General features: G+C 35.8%; 2 pseudogenes; both read left to right on the top strand.

Annotated features, from left to right (window-relative positions):
* Positions 1–3,244: 3,244 nt before the first annotated feature.
* On the top strand, positions 3,245–4,170 carry LOC114041027 (annotated as a pseudogene).
* A 15,077-nt stretch (positions 4,171–19,247) lies between these two features.
* On the top strand, positions 19,248–20,149 carry LOC114040982 (annotated as a pseudogene).
* Positions 20,150–21,665: the final 1,516 nt, after the last annotated feature.

Consider the following 21,665-nt stretch of genomic DNA (forward strand, 5'->3'; position numbering starts at 1 on the left):
TGTCTAAGATTCATCTGGGAAAGAGTTTTCTGAGAGTCATGGAGTGTATCCAGAGAAGCAATTAGCATAGAGGATGCCATTCCAGAAGTCTCATCCAGATGCTTTATTCTCAGGAATGCATAAGACACTCCCCCACTAAACAGAAGAATATGGGTAAAATATGATGTGTTTCTGATATATTGGATGTAAAAGCTCCCAGGTGAAATGGCTAAGGTAAGTTTTACAGTGTTTCTATTATATTTAGCAGTCCTGGTAGTGTAGAACCTGTCCCTGGTCTCAGTGTGGGTACCCTCTCTTAGATCACACCCTCTCTGGAAACTCTTCCATGATCTGCAGGTAGAGATGAAGTCAGAATGGAAATGTCTTCCTTACCAAAGCTTATCCAGACATTTAACATTCTCAGCCTAATGAATGAAAGCTTGCAAGCTGTCAGAAAGAGGCCCTGAGGTACAAGGAAACAAAGTCTTGCACAGCGCTTCCTTTTGGTAAGTCAACACCCATTACTCTCAGATTTTTTTGTTGCAACCTTTAAGACCTATGGCCCCCATATTAGAAAGGGAACAACAGAAATTGTTATGACCTCTAAACAAATGTTTAGTAGTCAAGTAGATCCAATGCCTCTTTTGCTTAGCTAAAATATTTTAGAAGGATGTAAAGAATCCCAGGAGTAAAGTGACTACCTCATAAGGGGATGAAATACTTTCTCTTGACTCTAGCATTTCTCGTCTTCTCCCTTCTATCCAGACTTTCATTTTGTTCATTTTTTGCTTTAATGTTAGGAAATGTGAGGCAGCTTATAAAGATATCCACAAATATTTGAAAGTCTAGAAGCCTTCAGGATCTCTCTGAATTTATTATTTTAAATATATCCTCTATCTAGCTATCATCTAGCTAGCTAACTATCCACGCAATTTTCTATCTGACAAGTATTATCTATTCATCTGAATGTATATGTATATGTGCACATACAATTATACATTTGCATGCACATATGTTAATTTAAATGTAGATGAGTTTTATCCCTCTTTCTCCCCATATGGGGAGGAAAGAGAAAAATTCTTGAGTTCAGGTATCAACAATTATGCTTCTATTCCTTCTTCAAATTGTGTGTGATAGACACTTCCCAATAGAAATAATTGTAGATGATTCAGAAGAGACTTTATTGATTATTAAAATAAAACAAGTCATTCTATAGATGGTGAAAATCATTTATCAAAAAAGAAAGTGACACACCATCACACATTAAGTTAGTTGAAGGAATAGGACTAGAATTCAGGTCTTATTTAAAGTTCATATACACACACACATATACACGTATATAATTTGATTATTGGTGAGTTTATTAATGGTGTAGAAAAGTTACTATATTGTTTTTATTCACTTGTTTTCCATCTTTCAGAAGAATGGATCCATGAAGAATAAACAAATCAATGGTACACATTTTTTAATAATCTTTTTAATCTGCTCATTTTTGGGACAGACTAATAGTAAGAGTAGAACATATGCCAAACAATTCAGATATGATTATTCCCTTTTTCAACAGATAAGGAAGACAGCATTGTCTTTTTTATAGATTAAGATACTCAGATCCAGATCATCAGAATCCTAGAAAATTATCCTCAATCTGAACTTGGGCGGGGTTTTTTGTTTAGTAAAACTCAAGTACAGGAATTTACTTTAAGAACATCAAATTAGAGGGGATATTATATAATGGATTCCTTTCTTGTATGGGATATTAAAGATACATGGAAATCCCTTCTAACTCAAATCCTTTGATTCTGTGATGTGAATTCAGCCCTGCTTCCAGCCTGTGGGAAGGTTTGAGACCCCAATGCTGTCACCTAATTTGTTAACTATCCTGCCCAGCTCTGTATCATTCACAGATTTGTTTAACATATCACTTCTGCCCTCATAAAAGTCATTGATAAGTATGAGAAATTATATTGGGCATTCAGAGCCACATGACCAAATTTATACTTTTGGAACTTCCACAAGATACAGAGACTAAGAAAATAGTATTCATTAAATTGTTCTTCTAGCTTGTGATTTTGGGGTAAGCTGGTTTGTTTTTGTGAATATAACCAAAAGACCTTCCTTTTTTGGATCCCAATTTGCTTTTTGGGTTATGTTGTTTCTCCTCTCTTTTGCCTTTCCAATTCTGTTATTTTATGAAGTAATGAATAACTCTATGTCCTGAAATTACCAAGTAATTATTTTTCACTATATATCTGGACCCTTATGTTGTATTAGTCTGTGCAAAGAAAGTACCTAATACAGCAATCAGAGAAGCATAGAATCTGAGCCCACAAAGGGATCTCAGATGCCTCCCAGTACAATCCATAAATGAATATGAATCCTGATTCCAACATCCCCCCAAAGAAATTATCTTTCTTTGTAGCTCTCTAAAAACAACACAACTGTCACAGAACATCACATTCCAGTTTTGAATCACTTTCATTGTTAGGAAGATTTTGTTAAATCAAACAGGTATCTTTCACTGAAACTTTAACCCTAAATGCTCCCAGTTCTATCCTGTGAGGCTAAGCAAAAAAGTTTGAACCCTTCTTATATAAGTCCAGAGACTTACAATCATACCAGGACCCTAGTTCCTGTGTGCTCTAGTCAAAACATTCTCAGTTCCTTCAACTATCCTCCTGTGGACTAAACCTGAGGCCATTGCTTTGGTGACCCTTCTGCGTTCATTCTCCAGTTTTCAACAGACTCCTTGAAATGAGTCTACCAGAAGTGTCTTCTGGATTTGTTCTCTAATGATGGAATTGCTGACAGTGTTATAAAATATGCATAGATATCTATAAACTATAAATATAAATGCACACATATATATTTGGATTTCTACCTTCCCACTGTCATTTAAAACCTGTTGTGCAGTTTAACTTTTCTACTTGTGGTGAATACATAGCCTGGTTTACTGCCCACCACACTGACCACCTGAAACTATACATATATGTATGAGAGATGTCTGGGAGAGTTTGCTGTACTTTTGAGGAATTGCTTTTCTTCTGGTAATATTTCATTCATCCTACACCACATTTATCAAACCAATTTGTAGACATTTATGCCCACATAGATGGATATGGCATCAAAGCCTAGAAGCACCTTGGAGCACAAAGGATGTAAATATCCATTTATTTTCCTAGAATTACAATCTAGATTGTAAAGAGCTCTTTTTCTCTCTTGGTTACAGGTCATACATATTAAATAAGATACCAGTCACTGTGTCAAAGTCATGAAAAATCAAAGCCAAGTGACTAGTTCATTCTCCTGGGACTTACCCAAAATCCAGGTGTTCAGAAAATCATATTCATTGTGTTTTTGTTGTTCTATCTTGCAACCCTTGGGGGAAACCTGTTTATTGTGGTGACCATTACTAACAGCCCCTCGCTCTTTGCTTCTCCTATGTACTTCTTTTTGGCCTTTCTGTCCTTCTTTGATGCATGTTTCTCATCAGTCATTGTACCCAAGCTATTACTAAACTCCTTCTTTGAGAAGAAAACCATCTCCTTTGAAGGTTGCATGACTCAGGTTTTTGCAGAACATTTTTTTGCTGCTGCTGAGATGATTGTTCTCACAATCATGGCCTATGACCGCTATGTGGCCATCTGTAAACCTTTACACTATATGACCATCATGAGTAGGCGTATATGTTTATTACTTGCAGGGGTGGCCTTGGCAGGAGGACACTCTATCATCCAAATGTTCTTCATTTTACCATTACCATTCTGTGGCCCAAATGTAATCAATCACTTCTTGTGTGACTTGTACCCTTTGCTTGAACTGGCCTGTACTGATACACATGAGCTTGAATTTATGGTGATAGCCAATAGTGGGTTCATTTGTATTTTAATTTTTTTCCTCTTACTTGTCTCCTATGGGGTAATCCTGTATATGCTGCAGACATACAGCACAGAAGGATGACGGAAAGCACTCTCCACTTGTAGTTTCCACATTACAGTAGTGCTTCTGTTATTCATTCCATGCATATTTGAGTATGCAAGGCCTCCCACCACTTTCTTCTTTGATAAGATGGGAGAAATATTTTACACTATTCTGACACCTTTTTTAAACACCTTCATCTATACCTTTAGAAATATGGCGGTGAACAATGCCAAGAGGCAAATGTGTTGTAGTAAAGTATTTTTTATTAAAAATAAATTCTTTGAAATAAAATTATTTTTTAAAAAGCGTAAATAAGGTCAAAGATTATTCTATTTTATAGTTTTAGACCAAGCTCACAATGAACAGACATATATATATACACACACATATTAGTATATTAATGTATATTATGTGCTTTATACAAGTGTATATCTATCTATATACATATGTACATGTGATCATATTATATATGTGTCTGGAAAGAGCTTAGTGGAATTGAATATGGACGGTGAAGGGATAAGGAAAAATTCCATTGGACATCCATATATGTATCTATGCATGCATATGCACATATGTATATGTACCCAGTCCATTCCAACCTTTCTAGTCTTCTTACAAGTTATTTGTCTTTATTTGCTCTACATTGAAGTCACACTGGTCTGGATATTCCATCAACAAGATGCTCCATCTCCTGACTCCAGGCATTTTCTCTGGCTGTCCCACATGTTTGCAATATTCTTCTCCTCATTTCCACCTACTGGTTTCCCTGGCTTCCTTGAAGTCCCAAATCAAATCCCATCTTCTACTGGAAAGCTTTCCCACATTTTCTGAATTCTAGTTCTTTCTCTGTTTTAATTGTTGCATTTTTATCTCTTATACAGCTTTTTCATACACTTTCCTTTGCTTGTTGTCTCCTCCATTAGATGGTAAGATCCTTGAGGACAGTTATTGTTGTTGTTCAGTCATTTTTCAGTTGTATCTAACTCTTCTTGACCCTATTTTGGGTTTCTCTTGGGAAAGATACTAAAATGGTTTGATGTTTTGTGCTCTAGCTCATTTTATAACTGAGGAACCGAAGCAAAAGAAGTTAAGTGTCTTGCCAGGGTCACAAAGATAGTAAGAGTATGAGGCCAGATTTGAACTCATGAAGTTGTCTCTATGACTCCTGGCCTGACCCTATATCTACTGCACCACCTAGTTGCCCCCTCCTTCAGAACAGGGGCTATCTTTTGCCCCCTTCGATATTGAGTTTTTAGTACAGTTCCAGAAAGATTACCATGTTTTTATATATTTTGAAATGAAAGTCTTTGGAAAAGAATGTTATAAAGAGGAAATATTTATGAATAAGGAAACTCTATCTTCTTTGTCTTCTTTGATCTACAGAAATATTTGAGTTACCTCAGGGAAAATCACATTTGTGCAGTATGTTCTAACTCCCAAGGAAAAGATAAAAATAATTATGACAGAAATACATTGACCACATCACCCTTCAGCCAAAGGCTGACCTCGAAACAGGCCAAGATTAATTGATCAGGGACTTTGGCTTTTGCTGAAAAATGTGATTTGCCTGTGTAGACAATTCTCTCATTTCATAAGTCTTGGAGACCAAGAGGCCTTTCCTCCAGTTCCTGGACTTTGATAAGTTTGCCAAAAACTCTCTGATTGACTTCAAGATAGTTTTTTTTTTTACTCTAAATAATCCTTACCGAAGCACAGCTTGGGAAGAGACAGATGAAACCTCAGAGTTGGTGCCACAGCATATGAGAAATTCATCCCCTTTCCTTATGAAGTTTTGAAAACATGAAAGTGTGTATTTCTATTTCACATGTAGACAATGGAAGTAACTCCTTGGAGAGTTTATCCTGAGGCTTCTAAGAAGGAAAGTTTTAAGAACCACCTTGAAGTAATCCTTTTCACTTCATATTTTTTTAAACATAGTAGTTAGTCTCACAGGGGGACAATTGACATAAAGTGTTCTTAGAAAGCCTTACAAAACTTCTCTGTGAAGTAGGCATAAATTGAGGTGGTGAAATTTTCATGTGTGTGATACGGCAGGAATGATCATTCCTATCTAAGTTGTCCAATGTAGTGTTTTTCTTCTTTTCTAATATATCTCAAACTTCATCACATATACCAGGGCTGACCTCAGTGTCTATGTCCTTATCTAGCTTACACTATGGAGAATCTTCCTTGATCTCCAGTTATGGGATGTAAAGCAGAATGGAAATGTTGTTTAAATGGACACTTTTTCAGAGGCCAATATATCTTAAACATTAGAGAAATCAGTGTTCCACAGCATGTCATTGAGGCATAATAGGACAGAAAAATCTTATGATCAATAGAATAGCAAATTTGTACAATTTGTTCTCCACATGACCACATTCCTGAATTCTAAAAAAATCTGTAGGGTTGCTTCGTGGAAAAGGAAAAGGGAAATCTTCTGAGACTCAATGAAGTGCTTGTTGATTAAGACTCAGTATTTTCTTTGTTGGTCAGTAATTCTCATACTTGTGGCTCCTGCATTATGGCGGGGGGGAGGGTTGGATAAGAGAAGCAATAGGATTCCTTTGTGAAATGATGAAATCTTCATTCACCTCGAGAATTTCCTCCTGCTCCCTCTCCTCAGTCTTTCCAGACACTCCTCTTGCTATTATTCCCCATTTACCCAGGATATCTAACTATGCATAGATGCTACTCCCTTTACTCTTGCACTTTTAATGCATACATGTTGTTCCCTTCTCTCCTCTCTTTCAAAGGATATGTTAGACCTGGGATGGGGAACCTGCAGCCTTGAGACCACATGTGACCTTCTTGATCCTTGGGTTTCCACTAAGTCCAAGTTTAACAGAACAAATCCTTTTATTGAGGGGATTTGTTCTGTGAAGTTTAGATTCAATCAAAGGGCTGCATCTGAGGACCTTGAGGGCCATATGTGGCCTTGAGGCTGCAAATTCCCCATACTTGGTTAGACATTGAGCAGCTAACTTTGCTGGGTAGAATATCTTTTGCAATCATCATCACTATTATCATTGCCAATCATTTAAATTTAACTTAAAATTTGCAAAGTTATTAACATATATTATTTTATTCAATCTTCACACCGAATCTGTGAGAATTTTTTTGGGGGGGCTAGGCAATGGGGTCAAGTGACTTTCCCCAAGTCACACAGATAGTAAGTGTCAAATGTCTGAGGCCGGATTTGAACTCAGGTCCTCCTGACTCCAGGGCCAGTGCTCTATAGACTGTGCCACCTAGTTGTCCCTTGAGAATTTTTTTAAACAGATGACAAAACCAAAGCTGAAAGAAAGCTAGTGACTTGCCTAGGGTCAGTCAGTTAATAAGTTTCTGAAGTAAGATGGGAATGTAGGTCTTTCTGACTGAATTGTATATTGTAACCACTACATTAAGCTTTCAATATTCAAGAAATATTTGATGTTTCACAGACTAGACCAGGAAGGGAAGATTTTATCTATCAAATATCATAGATCCCCAGAAAATTAAAAAAAAAAGAAAGGACATAGGGAAGAAAAAAATCACCTTATTTTTTTATGTGGAAGAGCTAGAATACTTCTACTCATTTTCCTTTAAAATGGAGAACAAGGCATATCATATTTTAGCTAATGAATATGTTACACATGGAAGCAATTTACAAAATTATATTTTGTTGAGAGAAAGAAGACTAAAGGGGAGGATGGAAAAATGTATATACATATATGGTTTCCATGTCTCTGTATCTCTGTATATGTGTGTGTATATATATATATACATATATATGTATATATACACATATATATATGTATATATATATACATTTGAATCTCCGTGTCTGTGTCTATGTGTGCATATATGCAGGGGTGTGTGTGTGTGTATGTGTATGAATGAAGAGAAATAGAAAGAGGAACCACTCTGAAAATAGGTGAGGGGAAGAAAGAGAGAAAGGGAAAAAGATGGGTAGACACTGAAAGATAAGGAAAAAAAGGAAGATTAGATAGCTGAGGAGTTTGATTATTGCAGTAACTAGGTACAGTTACCCAGTTAACTTCGCAGGATCACAAATTTAAAGCTGGAAGGGATGCTTGAAATCATCTAGTGTACCTTCCTCATTTGCAGATGGGGAACCTGATGCTCAGAGAGATTGAGGAATCTATACTAGATCACAGGGGTAAATCATTTTAAAAAGTCATGTCCTCTAATTAGCCAGACAGTCACTGAACTGTCTCCATGGAACTTTCTTTTCATCTTTAAAAGAATGAAATAAATGTAATCAGATGAAACACAAGACAATGAAATGTTAGTTAGCTAGTTAGTTAATGAGTGTCATGGGAAAAAAATCCTGTTTGAATGCCAAGGCTCAAATAATGTCCTTCATTTATACCAAAATTGGATATCTATGCCTTCAGCACCAATTTGTGGTACCAAAGTTGATATTGTCTTATACTCTTGCTTGATCTCTATGATTTTCCTATCTCACCATCAGTTTCTGGTAAGACTGGAAAGTGAAGAGGTAAATGCCTTTCTGTCTTGTCCTGTACTTCTGCCTAGTCTCCGGCATCCTATAGGAAGAGGAGAAACATTGTCCCATTATATTAGTCTCTCACCACTGTGGTGAGGGGAGGAGAAGCATCATTCCATTAAGTTTCTAGCCTTATCTACTGACTTAGACAAAGGAGAGTATCAACCCTCCTATTTCAAGTTCTTACTTCTCCACAGGAACTGCCCAAGGCTCTGAAAGGATTCTACCCTAAGTTCATAATGTAACTGATATTGACAATCTCTTTAAACTTTTCACTTAATAATTAAAAAATTCCCCATCCCAGTGATGCTGAACCCTTGTAGGTCATCATCCAGTCCCCATGTCCTACCTCCCACTACATGATTTCTTAATCCTATTCCTCTCAACCCATGTCCTACCAAAGTCTCAAATAAAAACAAAAGCTCCCTTTCACTGTGATCTCTGGAAGGCCTGCTCCGTAGGGGACAAACTTGTGTTCATCTTAAATAGCTTTCTTTCCAATTTCTTCCACTTCTGGCTCTCACAGAGGCCTAGTTGCCTCCTAATCAAAGCTTTCTTTGATCACACTTCCCAGTGTGGGCTACAATATTACTCATTCCCCTTGATTGATTGAAGTAGGGGAGTGTTTTTTTGTTTGTTTGTTTGTTTTTTGTTTTTGTTTTAGGCAATTGGGGCTAAGTGAGTTGCCCAGGGTCACACAGCTAGTAAGTGTCAAATGTTTGGTCTGAGGCTGGATTTGAACTCAGGTCCTCCTGACCGGTGCTTTATCCACTGTGCCACCTGGCTACTCCTGTAGGGGAGTATTAATATCCCTTGTTTCCCATTGCCACTTCCACATTCTTCTATACCACTATCATTCAGTAACTCTGTCTCCTTTGAGTTTCATGCTATCCTTATTTACCACCCAAAAGAAGTCTTGGTAGCTGTTCTCTATAGATATCCAAGACACAAATGTTCCTTCCTTAATGAGTTCATTGCCTGACTTACAGTCTTTTCTCTTGCCTAACTACTGTTCTCATACTAGCTGACTTCAATATACATATTGATACGTCTTCAAATAGCCTAACCTCACAGTTGATTAACTTACTTCCCATGATCTAGTCTTCCACCACACCTTAGCCACAAAGAAAGATGTGTATGTCTGTGATACCATAAATGCAGCACTACTATGTTCATGAATTCTGAAATCCTCTCTGTTTGTGGTCTATTGGTGGTCCACCTGTACCTCTGCCTTCCCATATCAAGCCTTGCTTTTCATCCACAATGTGATCTTCCATCCCTTGATCCCCTCAGTTCTTTCCCATCCCTGTACTAGCCACTTTCTCTTCCTTTCTCCATATCAATCCCTCAGTGAACTAAAACTTCATTGTTTTAAGCCCCTTGACCCTTTATCATATCAATAATTATACCTTGCCAAACTTCAGCCTTGGATTACCACACCATCTATTACCTTCACTCCAACATACATGCCCCTCAATGTCTTTCAACTCCCACCATCCCACACTAAATCTGTTGATAAGGTTCATCAATTTCACCTTTGCAATATTTCTAGAATATGAACTCCTCTCCTCTGATACTGGCATTTACTGGATGTAGGCACTCATCTCTTTCCTATATTACTGCAATAGATTGCTGATAGGTTTTCTTGCTACAAAAGTCTGTCTACACTCCAGTCCATCCTCCTCTCAATTGCCAAAATTTTTCCAGAAATGCAAGTCTGATCATGTCATAGAAGTCTCCTACTCAATGAACTCCAGTGATTTCCACCCAGAAATATAATATCCTCTGTTTGACACTCAAAGCTGTTCTTAACCTAATCTCTCCATATACTTTTCCAATTCTCTTGCATATCACATCAGCTGTCCACATACTCTTCAATTCAGTGACACTGGCCTCTTTACTGATGTTCAAGCAAGGCACTCCATCTTTTGGCTCTGGGCATTTTCATTGCCAATCTTCCATGAGTTAAATACTTTGGTTCCTTGTTTCTATCTCCTGTATTCATTAATTTCTTTCAAGTCCCAGCTAAAAGTTCACCTTCTACAGCAAGCTTTCTCTAATTCCTCTTGCTTTTCATGCCTTCCCTTTGGTATTTATTTCTTATTTATCCTGTATGTAATTATTTTCATGTTGTCTCCCTCATTAGGCTGTGTGTTCTTTAAGGGCAAGAATTGTCTTTTACCTTTCTTTGTATTCACAATGCTTATCACAATGCCAGAGACATAGTAGGCACTTAATAAACATTGAATGACTGACTAACTGTAACAGTGGAGAGTGAAGAGACAGGTCATATTCTGTGTTCTGTCACTGACTAGATGCATGATGTGGGCAAAGCACAATTCCCCTCTAGGCCTCAATTTCTTTCCAAACAAAATAATTGCATCAGAATGACTGTTGTGGGCTCTTCCATTTCAGTGGTTATATGAACATTTTCTTCCAATCTACTCTAAGTCAATTAAGTTGGAAAATAGCAACAGATGCTCCTGTTTTTTCATGTCCCACTGCCAATATGTTACTGTCATCTTTTCTACTATTTTCCTCAAATGTACTTAGAAATTGTTCAATTAGCCTAAGAAATAAACCCAATAGAATATGTGATCAAAAAATCACAGATTTAGAGTCTAGATGGACTCTAGACATCATTTAATCTAATTTCTTCCTTTTACAAATAAAGAAATTGAAACCTAGAGAGGCAAAATTATTTGTTCAAGGTCTCATAGATATTGGAGCTTGGATTTGAACCAAAGTCTTCTGGCTTAAAATCTTGAACTCTTTCCACTGAAATATACTTCTTCTCTGCATAGGAACTCTCTCTCTTAGGGGAGAGGGGAAGGGAGAAGAAGAGAGGGATCTGACAAATATGTTTACGATAAAAATAAAAATTAATGATAAAATAATTGTTCCTATTGTTAAATGTAATTACAATACTTAAATTTTGTGGATTTAGTCAAGTATACGTGATTGGTATATGTTGCTATACCCATATCGATGTATGTATGTATGTATGTATGTATCTGTCATGTTTTGTATGTGAATTGTCAGCACAGTATTCAAGTAAGTGACTCAATAGATGTAGATTTATCCCTGGAGTCAAAAAGACCTAAGTTCCAATGCTGACTCAGACACTACTTGTGTGATTTGAGTAAATAACTTGACCTCTGCCTGACTCAATTTCTATATCTGTATATAAAAGAGAATAATAGCAAATAATCATTAGAATGTATATGAAGGTAAAATGAGGTAATATTTAAGAAAATAGGATCTGTTTAGAAAGAAAAATGAGGAAATAGTGGCACAGTTTCAAAGAAGAAGCCATGTTTATACACCAAGATAGATTTTTAGATCATTGACTTTAGAAGAGTTTTACTTATACAATTGTAATTTTAATTTCAGTTTAAGTTTCATTTTATTAAACAGTATTTTCATATCAATTTTTCAGTATCAATATTTATGGCATTACAATATTAAATATTATAAATAAATGTTAAAATAATTTTAATTCATTTATATATAAAATGACGAATTTATTTTATATTAATACAAGTATTTTTAATGCAAACTCTATTTTCCAAAAAAGAAAACAAAGTAGTGAGTAATGGCATCATTTTTTTTCAAATCTCTTTAATGGCTGGCTTAATAGAAAAGTCTGGGTTCTGTCTGCTTCTTCTTTCAACCCATAATGATATGTTGCTTTGGTTGAAGTACATGAAGAAAATCAAACCTTACACAATATGCAGTTGAAAAAGAAATGCATTTTAAATTTAAAAATATTTGTTACCTCGTGGCTCCCTGAAAGTGTTTCAGGGATGCCTAGAGTTCATATACAACACTTTAAAAACCAATGCCCCATACAGAATGCCTGAGAGGATTCTATTTGGATTTTTCTTGGAAGTTGCCAAGTAAAGCAAAAGTCACTACCCTCTTGAGCCATCATACAGCTCTAATTGCTAGTGAACTATTTCCTTGGGGAAGGACCTATCTCAGATCTCTCATCTTTTACTTCATCTATTTTAAATAAACCTGCTAGTGAGACTAGAAAGTCATTCCTCTAGATTTGGTGAGGGGTGGAATTTCAAAAGACATTTATAATTCAGTTTGACTTCTAATAAGTCAGTAAGAAAAAAAAGGACTTTGGTATTTCTCAGAAACTAAAGATACTGGTTACACAACATTTTCTAAGCCAAAGATACTCCTCATTTTTCTAATTTCATGACCCGTTTTCTCAGGAAGAAACAGAAGGACTTAGGATACATCAGCCCCTGAAGATCTCTGATGAGGTGCTCAAGGTGAGAAGGATTACATGTGAGAAGGATTACATAGGAGAAGTCATATGTTGTAGAGGGAGACTAGAAACAGATATGGGTTGGAATTAATTACTTTCAAAGTCCTTTCCATCTCTGGATGAAATGATTTTGAAAAAGAATGAATATTCTTTCTCTTATTTTATATTTTCCTTAATTACATGTAAAATACTTTTTATATTTATTTTATATTTAATTTTGAATTTCATATTCTCTTCCTTCCTCTTTCCCTCCCTTCCTTAAGAAGGCAAGCAATTTGATATAGAATATATTCATAAGAAGTCATACAAAATTTATTTACACAATAGCCACACACAGGCAAAAAAAGTTAAAAAGCAAAGTACTATACATCGATCATAATTCAGACTTCATCAGTTCTTTCTCTAGAGATGGGTAGCATTTTTCATCATAAGTCCTTCAGATAGAATAGCTAATTTGGAAAAAGAAAATATGTCACCCAATGATATGACTTTTTTTTCTACCCAAAGATCTACTTGGAGGTCTGACACCCTAAAATAAACCAGAGTATTTGGAATTCTATTGCTTTATGATTTATGGAAAGGAAATATTATATTGTAAGTTGATTATTGACTTCAGAACTAAGGTATGAGTTAGAATCCTATCTCTGAAGTTTGTTATGGTCAATGATATGGTCATCACCAAATCTCTTAGTTTTTGTGTGCCTCACCTTTCTCATTTGTAAAATTAAGGGGATAACCTATTTGATCTGTAAGATTCCTTCTCACTTTATCAATGAGAAAACAAAGAAAGTAGGATTTGTCTAGAAAGAAAAATGAGGAAATAGTGGCAAGCTTTCAAAGAAGAAGCCATGTTTATGCACCAACATGGATTTTTGTATCATTGACTTTAGAAGATTTTCACTTATACAATTGAAATTTTAGTTTAAGTTTAAATTTCAATTTATTAAACAATATTTTCATGTCAATAACTTACTGTACTTTTGAAATTAATCAACTGAGCTCATGTCTCCAGGTCTATGGAAATATTTCATTTGACCATGATTGGTCATTCATTCAAAATCATAATGTTTGGCTCTGCTTTGGATCCTATTCATCTTCCTTCTAGGATCATCATTTTATGGAGACATTGAGTCTATTCATTTTTCCTGTTAAGTCACATATTTGGGCAGGCTTTCATATCTATAGCCATTAGATCTCAAATAAGTTGACCTAAAAGTCAAATGTCTCAAGATGGTGGTTTCAGATTTGATAAACTAAAAAGTAAAGCTAAATGAATTTATAGATTTCTCTCTTTAGTACTTTCCCTGAAATCAAGAGAATACTACAGCTAGATTACTATGGATACTTTCAGACTTATTGATAATGAATGGCTTGGTCATGAAAGCCACAATCTAAATTGTATGTCACCTATTCATTTAATCAATAAGTATATACTGAATGTTGCATACATCCAGCATTCTATACTAAGCACAGTAGAGAATAAAAAGAGACTTAGCTCCTGTCTTTGAGGATGTTGTGGTATGTACCCACATAATTAAGACAAAAAAGTCCAAAAACCATGACAAATTGATTCTCCAATAGATTGGGCCACTCCTGAAACCTCTGTGTGATGAAGGTTCTCTCTAATGCTCTAAATCAATTCATGGTTGAAAGAAGTGGGAATTAAAAAAAAAACAAAACTATTTAACCATCATATCCAGACGGGGAAATTTGCTATATTGAGGTACTCAAGAGAACCTCACCCAATCTACATCCTGATGAAATTTTATAAGGAAATTAGATTGTAGGGAACATTTTCATTAAAATATAGAGATAGATAGGTAGATAGATAGATAGATAGACAGACAGACAGATAGAGGTCAGTTTCCAATGTATTCATGATTCACTTTATATTATAGTATTAATTCATTATTTATCTTATTTGTCAGAAATTAGTAAGAAAAAATCTCTAAACTTCTAATAAAAGACAATGGGATAAAATGAAATAATTCCAATTTCTATGTAGCTTCCTATAGTATACATTTAGGATTTCCAGAAATGTAATGTGGTACGGTGGATAGGGAGAAAGCTTTAATTTTAGGCACAAAATGTCCTGACCTCTATTTGTCCAGGGAGTTCACTTAACCTGATACCACCAACCTCAAATGTTTGCAGTGAGGATCAAATAAGTTAATATATGCAAAGTTTTCTACAAACCTTATAGCACTATAAAATTGGCCATTATTATGTTCACTCCTCCTCCTCCTATGGTATTGGAAAGACAAAAAATAAGTTTAAAACTATGGCCCTTTATCCAAAGTATAACAGACAAGTAATTTTGTACACTTTAAGGTTTACCACCTATTGGAGTGATTACTCATCAGATGAAATAAGTGAAAGGAGAATTCCTCAATATTTGGTTTCAAGCAACTCCTTTTGATATTTGTTTTTCCTTTGGCTTCAACATCCCTTCCCCTAAAAAGACCTAAATGGTCCTCCCCTGGGACATACCTTCTCCTTTTTCAATGTTTTACTTGAAACCGTATTTTTCATATTAAATGTTTTTTAAATTTATTGTGAATTATCAACAAACATATCCATAAGCTTTTCAGTTTTAAACATATTTTCACATTAGTTATGTTGTAATGAAGAATTAGAATCAATAAGAGGAACCACCAGAAAGAGGAAACAGAACAAAACAGAATGAAAAATAACAAATACTATGTTTTTATCAGCATTCAAACTTGATAGTTCTTTCTTTGGATGTAAATAGCATTTTCCATCAGGAGACTTTTGGAGATGTCTTAGATTCTTGCATTGCTGAGAAGTGCTAAGTCTGTCAAAGTTAGTCATCACACAACATGGCTGTTATTGTGTACAGTGTTCTCCTGGTTCTTCTCATTTCACTCAACATCAGTCCATACAAGTGTGTAATCATCTTACTTTCTGACAGATAGATGATATAGACAGACAGATAGATAGATAGATAGATAGATAGATAGATAGATAGATAGACAAATATATAAATAAAAGATGGATAAAATATGAAATGCTTATTTTAGTATATTTGCTTCATTTTATATGATTGTTAATATTTTATTTAAAACAAACTTTAATGCATGATTATATATGCATTTAAAACATCTTAAATCTTCTTTTGGAGGAAAGGGAGGAAATTTCTGAGATAACATCAGGACAAACAGATTGAACTTAGAGCATTTTAATGTCTGCTTGCCATATGCCTCTATATTGTATAAATTGAGGTCTGACAATTCAGCAGGCATCATACCTGAGTTTCTGGATATGGCTAATTGCTTAGGAGTTCACCAGGACAGTTTAGAACCTTAGGGTTTGTGATTGACCAGAAGTTATAAAAAAGACTGGAGATCTATTGGGCAGTACCGAGAACCATTAAGAACTTTCTTCACTATTCCTTAAAAGGAATGAAAAAGAAATGCTGCCTCAGATAACCTCAGGTGGCCTCAGCCAGGGAGAAGTTACCTAGGCAGCAAGAAACAAGGTCAAATGTCACAGGGGAGAACAAGAGACCAAAAGTCCCCTGAAGCATCCCCCTTGAAGACAAGAATAATGAGCAAGTCTTCTTTTTCTCTTAGCTCCAGATCAAATGCCTCCCACTGCCTATATGCTAAGGCTATTGTACCCTCTAATCCCCTCTACTCCACCTTGACCCATCCAGGGCACTTTTCATGATGACAAATTCTAAATAAATTCTTCAATATAAGGAAAACAAATATAATGGAAAGATTCTTGAATTGAAATCAGCAGACCCATATTGATTTCCAGGTATGACACTTACTGGCTGTGTAGCTGTAAGGAAATCATTTCAACTCTCTGACTCTCAGGTTCTGCATCTGTAAAATCAAGATAATAGTATTTATATTGCCTCCAGAGATGGAGAACCTATCAGAATGATTTTTGATGTACTATGTAATTATTCTGTGGTTTAGTGGGGCTTTGTTGTTGTTGTTGTTAAATGCATGCTCAAAGAAGTTTGGCTATATTTTCAAGTGTGTGTGTGTGTGTGTGTATATGTTTATGTGTGTGTATGTGGTATGGGTATAGATGACAATGAATGGTCTCCCAGATGCCTTTATCTCTGAAAAGAGTATTTGTGTCTGTGTGGTGTGTACATATGTGAGGATTGTGTGGTGTGTATGTTTGTGTATGAATGTATATATTTGTGTATGTATATATGAATGTGTTTATGTGTGTGGTACAGGTAGGGATTGGAAGAAATGTTCTCACAGGTCCCTTCATGTCTGAGAGGATTATGTGTCTGTATGGTATGTATGCATGTGGGGTGTGTGTACGTATGTGTTTGTATGTGTGTATGTATGTTGGGGTGTGGTATAGGCAGGTATGCATTAGAATGGATGGTCTTCCAGGTCCCTTAACATCTGAGATGAGTGTGTATGAGTATGTGTGTGTTGAGTGTACCAAACCGATTTTTGTTTTTTTCTTGTGGGATGAAAATTGTAAAATTTTAATGTAAATTCTTAAGTATAGACACACTGAGAGGATATGACTTTTAACAATGAAGCACTAGTTCTTATCCTTTGCCTACAAACTGTCCCATCTATCTCTCACTTTTCATAAAAGAAAAATAAAATCAAATATTCACTCGATCCTGCCCACTCCTAGAGCTAATATCAGTCAGTCTTCTTTCCTCTTGCCAAAGTCTTAGAAGATTTTTATACTTATTATCTGCAATTCCCTGGCTCTCATTCACTTTTCCAATCTTGTAAACTGGCTTGCTCTCTCCAAGATAGCAATTCACCTTTTAGTTGGTATATTCAATGACTTCTTGTTATTCATTCTTTTTAACCCCTTGGTATGGTAGATTGATGGCCCTTGCTTTCAGATATTTTCTTTTCCCTAGGCTTTTGTAACCCTACCTCCTCTTGATTTCCCTCTTCTCTGTCTAACTTGCTCTGTATGGTTGTGGTCCAGCACGTTATCTTGGACCTTCATTATTCCACACTCTCCCTAAGACCAAATTCACCAGTGTCATGGGTTCAATGATCATCTTTATGTAGACAACTCCCAAATCTAGGTATCAAAGCTTTGTATCTCTTTCATGAACTCCCAGTGCCTATCACCTACATAAGTCTACCTGATCACCTCCAGGTAATCTCACAATCAATATATTGATAAAAAAGTTCATTGTCTTTCCTACTTGACCAACATAACCTCATAAATATTGATTTTTTTTTTCTGTCCAGGGCATTTCCATTCTTTCTGTTTCTCAGCTTCCCAACATTAAAATTGACTTCATCTTTTCATACTCCTTCATCCCTAAATTCTATCATTTGTAAAACCTTGTTGATTTTACCTCCATGACATATCTAATATTCACCCCCTTCTTCTCAGTGGTGCAATTACCATAGAAGTTCAGGCCCAAATCATCTCTTACTTGGGACCCAGAAGGTTACAAATGGACTCTAAACTACTGCTGCTGCATTTTTCTGTCTCTTTCTCCCATCTGTTCTCTAACCAGCTGCAAAAAGGATATTCCTAAGGCATAGACCTGACCATACCATTTTGTGGTTCAAAAAGATTATATACATCCCGATAATCTCAATGAAAAATAGAAATTCTTCCATTTGTCAATTGAAAGTGGTAATAACATCACTTCAAACTATCATTCCAAATTGGTTTCACAGTATTCTTAGTTACTCATGGTATATTTCAGCCAATTTGTCCTATTTGATGTTTTCTATCAATAACATTCCATATCCTGTGTGTTTGTGGCTTTACCAGGTATATTCTCATTTCATGCTTTTCTATCTTAAAATCTTTAGCCACATTTTCAATGACTGGTTCAAGGGCTACCTCTTACATGGTGTCTTTCTTGAAGTTCCCATTATCAGTGCTATTTCACCTATGAAAGTACTTCATTATTTATTTTATATATTTTGGGTATTTGCTCACCTTTCCATATGACTGTCCTCTAAAATTCAAACACTTAGAGTATATGTATTCTTTTTTTAATCTTTAGTAGTAATATCTGACACAAAAAGTTTACTTAACTGAACTCAACTGACCCTTTTTTTATCCATTTGATAACAAAAGGAATAGCATTAGATATCAGACTGTGAACTTGAGACTACCATCACTGCTCAAATCATATTCCCTTTGTTATATATCTATATCTGTAGACATAACTATTGATATATAGATATAGCTACAACATCTCATGTCCTGTTTTTGCCTTATTTCCTCTTCAAGTCATCCCTCTCTCTACAGTGTTCTCAACCCAGAGAGGAAGTAATTACATAGTGGATATCTCATTGAATTATGTATGTGACTATGTAAGATACTATGGAGTGAAGCTCAGAAGAATTTGGTTTAAATCAAGAATTTTAATCATTTGTGAATTAGAGATAGAAAATTTGCATAGCTTATCTCATGAAGATTCAATTTGATAAAAAAAACAATGAAATAGGAATGGTCATTATTATTATTTTAATTTATGCTGTTGATTTTTTTTTTCAACATCATGTTAGATGGGCTGATTTTTTTTTTCTGGACTATGTGGCTACACAAGGAAAATCCATGAAGAACATAAACAATGTGACTGAATTTATCTTCTGGGGGCTTTCTCAGAATCCAGAAGTAGACAAGAAATGCTTTGTGGTGTTCACCTTCTTCTATACAATTATTCTTCTGGGTAACCTCCTCATAATAACAACAGTCTGCACTGGGAACCTTTTCAATTCACCCATGTACTTCTTCCTAAATTACTTATCTTTTGTAGACATTTCCTACTACTCCGTCATAGTCCCCAAGATGATTGCAGACTTACTGGCATTGCAGAAAAGCATCAGCTATGTGGGTTGCATGATGCAGCTGTTTGGGGTATACTTTTTTGGTTGCACAGAGACCTTTATTCTCACAATGATAGCTTATGACAGATATGTAGCCATCTGTAGGCCTTTACACTACATGACCATCATGGACTGAGCTAGGTGCAACAAGATGCTGCTGGGGACATGGGTGGGTGGTTTTATTCATTCTGCCATCCAAGTGCCATCCAAGTCCAGTTGTCTTTCTGTGGCCCCAATGAAATTGATCTTTATTTTTGTGGTGTGCACCCTGTACTGAAACTTGCCTGTGCTGACACCTATGTTGCAGGGACTGTGGTGACAGCCATTGCTCTAGGGAACCATTGCTCTAGGGAGCTTTGTTATCTTGCTAATCTCCTATACAGTCATCCTGGTGTCCCTGAGGAAGCAGTCAGCTGAAGGCAGGTGCAAAGCGCTCTCCACCTGTAGTTCCCACATAGCTGTAGTCACGATATTTTTTGGACCCCGTACATTCATATATATGTGACCTGACAAGATTTTTCAGAAGATAAGATGGTGGCAGTGTTTTATACCATTGTCACCCCCATGTTGAAACCCTTGATTTACACACTGAAAAATGCAGAGGTGAAGAATGCTATGAAGAAGTTATAGATCAGAAAAATATTTCTAGAGCAATAATTGTTAAAATAGTAGTGACTGTTCAATTCTTGTCAGAAATGTCAAATGTCAAAAATGTCAGAAGTGTCTTAGCTTCATCACATTTCCCCTTTTTCCTTTTTCCCCTCTCTCAAACTTCCTTCTTCAATCACTTATATCCTAAGATAGTCACGCTACCCATCAGTATACATTTATTAAATATTTGCTACATACCGGACACTGGAGCAGCTAAGCAGCAGAATAACCTGGAGTGAGGAAGACTCATCTTCCTGAGTTCTTATCTGGCCTAGGATACTTACTAGTTGTGTGACCCTGGGCAAGTCACTTTACCTGTTTTCCTTAGTTTCCTCATCTGTGAAATGAGCTGAAGAAAGAAATGGTAACCCACTCCACTATCTTTGCCAGGAAACCCCCAAATGGGATCATGAAGAGTCAGACATAAATGAAATTACAGAAAGGCAACGAGGCCCTGTGTGAGATTATGAGGATATGAAGATAAAAATGGATCATAACATCATAAATTTAGAGTTGGAAGAGATGTTAGAGGCAGCTTATTAAATGACTAGAACAAAGAGACTCATTGACAATGAAAGGAGAATTCTTATCTTACAGAGAAATTAAGACCCAGAAAATTGCACCAACAAGGTTTATTAAGCTCTTACCCTGTGTTTTGCATAGTACTAAGTACCAAGGAGAAAAAGAAAAATCAGAACAATAAGTACATTCAATGGTCTCACCATCTAATAGTCCTCAAAGTAAATGATAAAGGATTGCCCACAGTCATTTGACTATTCAGTATCAGGGGCAGGATTCACATGTAGATCTTCCTGACTCAAAGGCCTCAGTATTCACTGAAGACACCATACAGCATTGCTTCTCTCACAAAGAGGAACAAAAACATGGAATAATATATACTTACATTTCTAAACTTTTACAAAACTCTTTCTTTCCAACTACCTTAAGAGTCTAGATTTATTAACCCTTTGTTATATATGAGAAAATAGGCTTGGAGAGGACAAATAAATTCCTTTATATAACACAGTTGCTAAGTTTCAAAGTTGCTATTTTTAACTTCCAGCAGAACATCATAGGATTTGGAACCAGAAGAAATGTGGAGATTAGCTAGTGTAACCCATTCATATTCACTGAATTTTAGATCTGGAAGGTGACAAACTACTTATTCCTACATGAGCCAAAACCCATTTTACAGATGAAGAATACAAGTTTCATATAGGTGACATGATTCATACATGGGTGCTCAGATGGTAGGGTCCAAGATTCAAACCACATCCTGCTAGTCCCAATCAACAGCTTGAAAAAAAAAGTGTATATCTGAGTTAGCATCGCTACCATAACATATTCCTAAAACAGCCATGTAGACTTTCCTTTAAGACCTATAGTGATGAAGTGCCCAATCCCTACTGAGAAAGTCTATTCTTGAGCTCATTTTACAGATGAAGAACCTGAGGCAAACAAGGTTAAATGAATATTTCAGGGCTACTGTCTGAGG

The sequence above is a fragment of the Vombatus ursinus genome, unplaced genomic scaffold, assembly GCF_900497805.2.
Source record: "Vombatus ursinus unplaced genomic scaffold, bare-nosed wombat genome assembly UNPS02014163.1, whole genome shotgun sequence".
In the NCBI taxonomy this organism is placed as follows: domain Eukaryota; kingdom Metazoa; phylum Chordata; class Mammalia; order Diprotodontia; family Vombatidae; genus Vombatus; species Vombatus ursinus.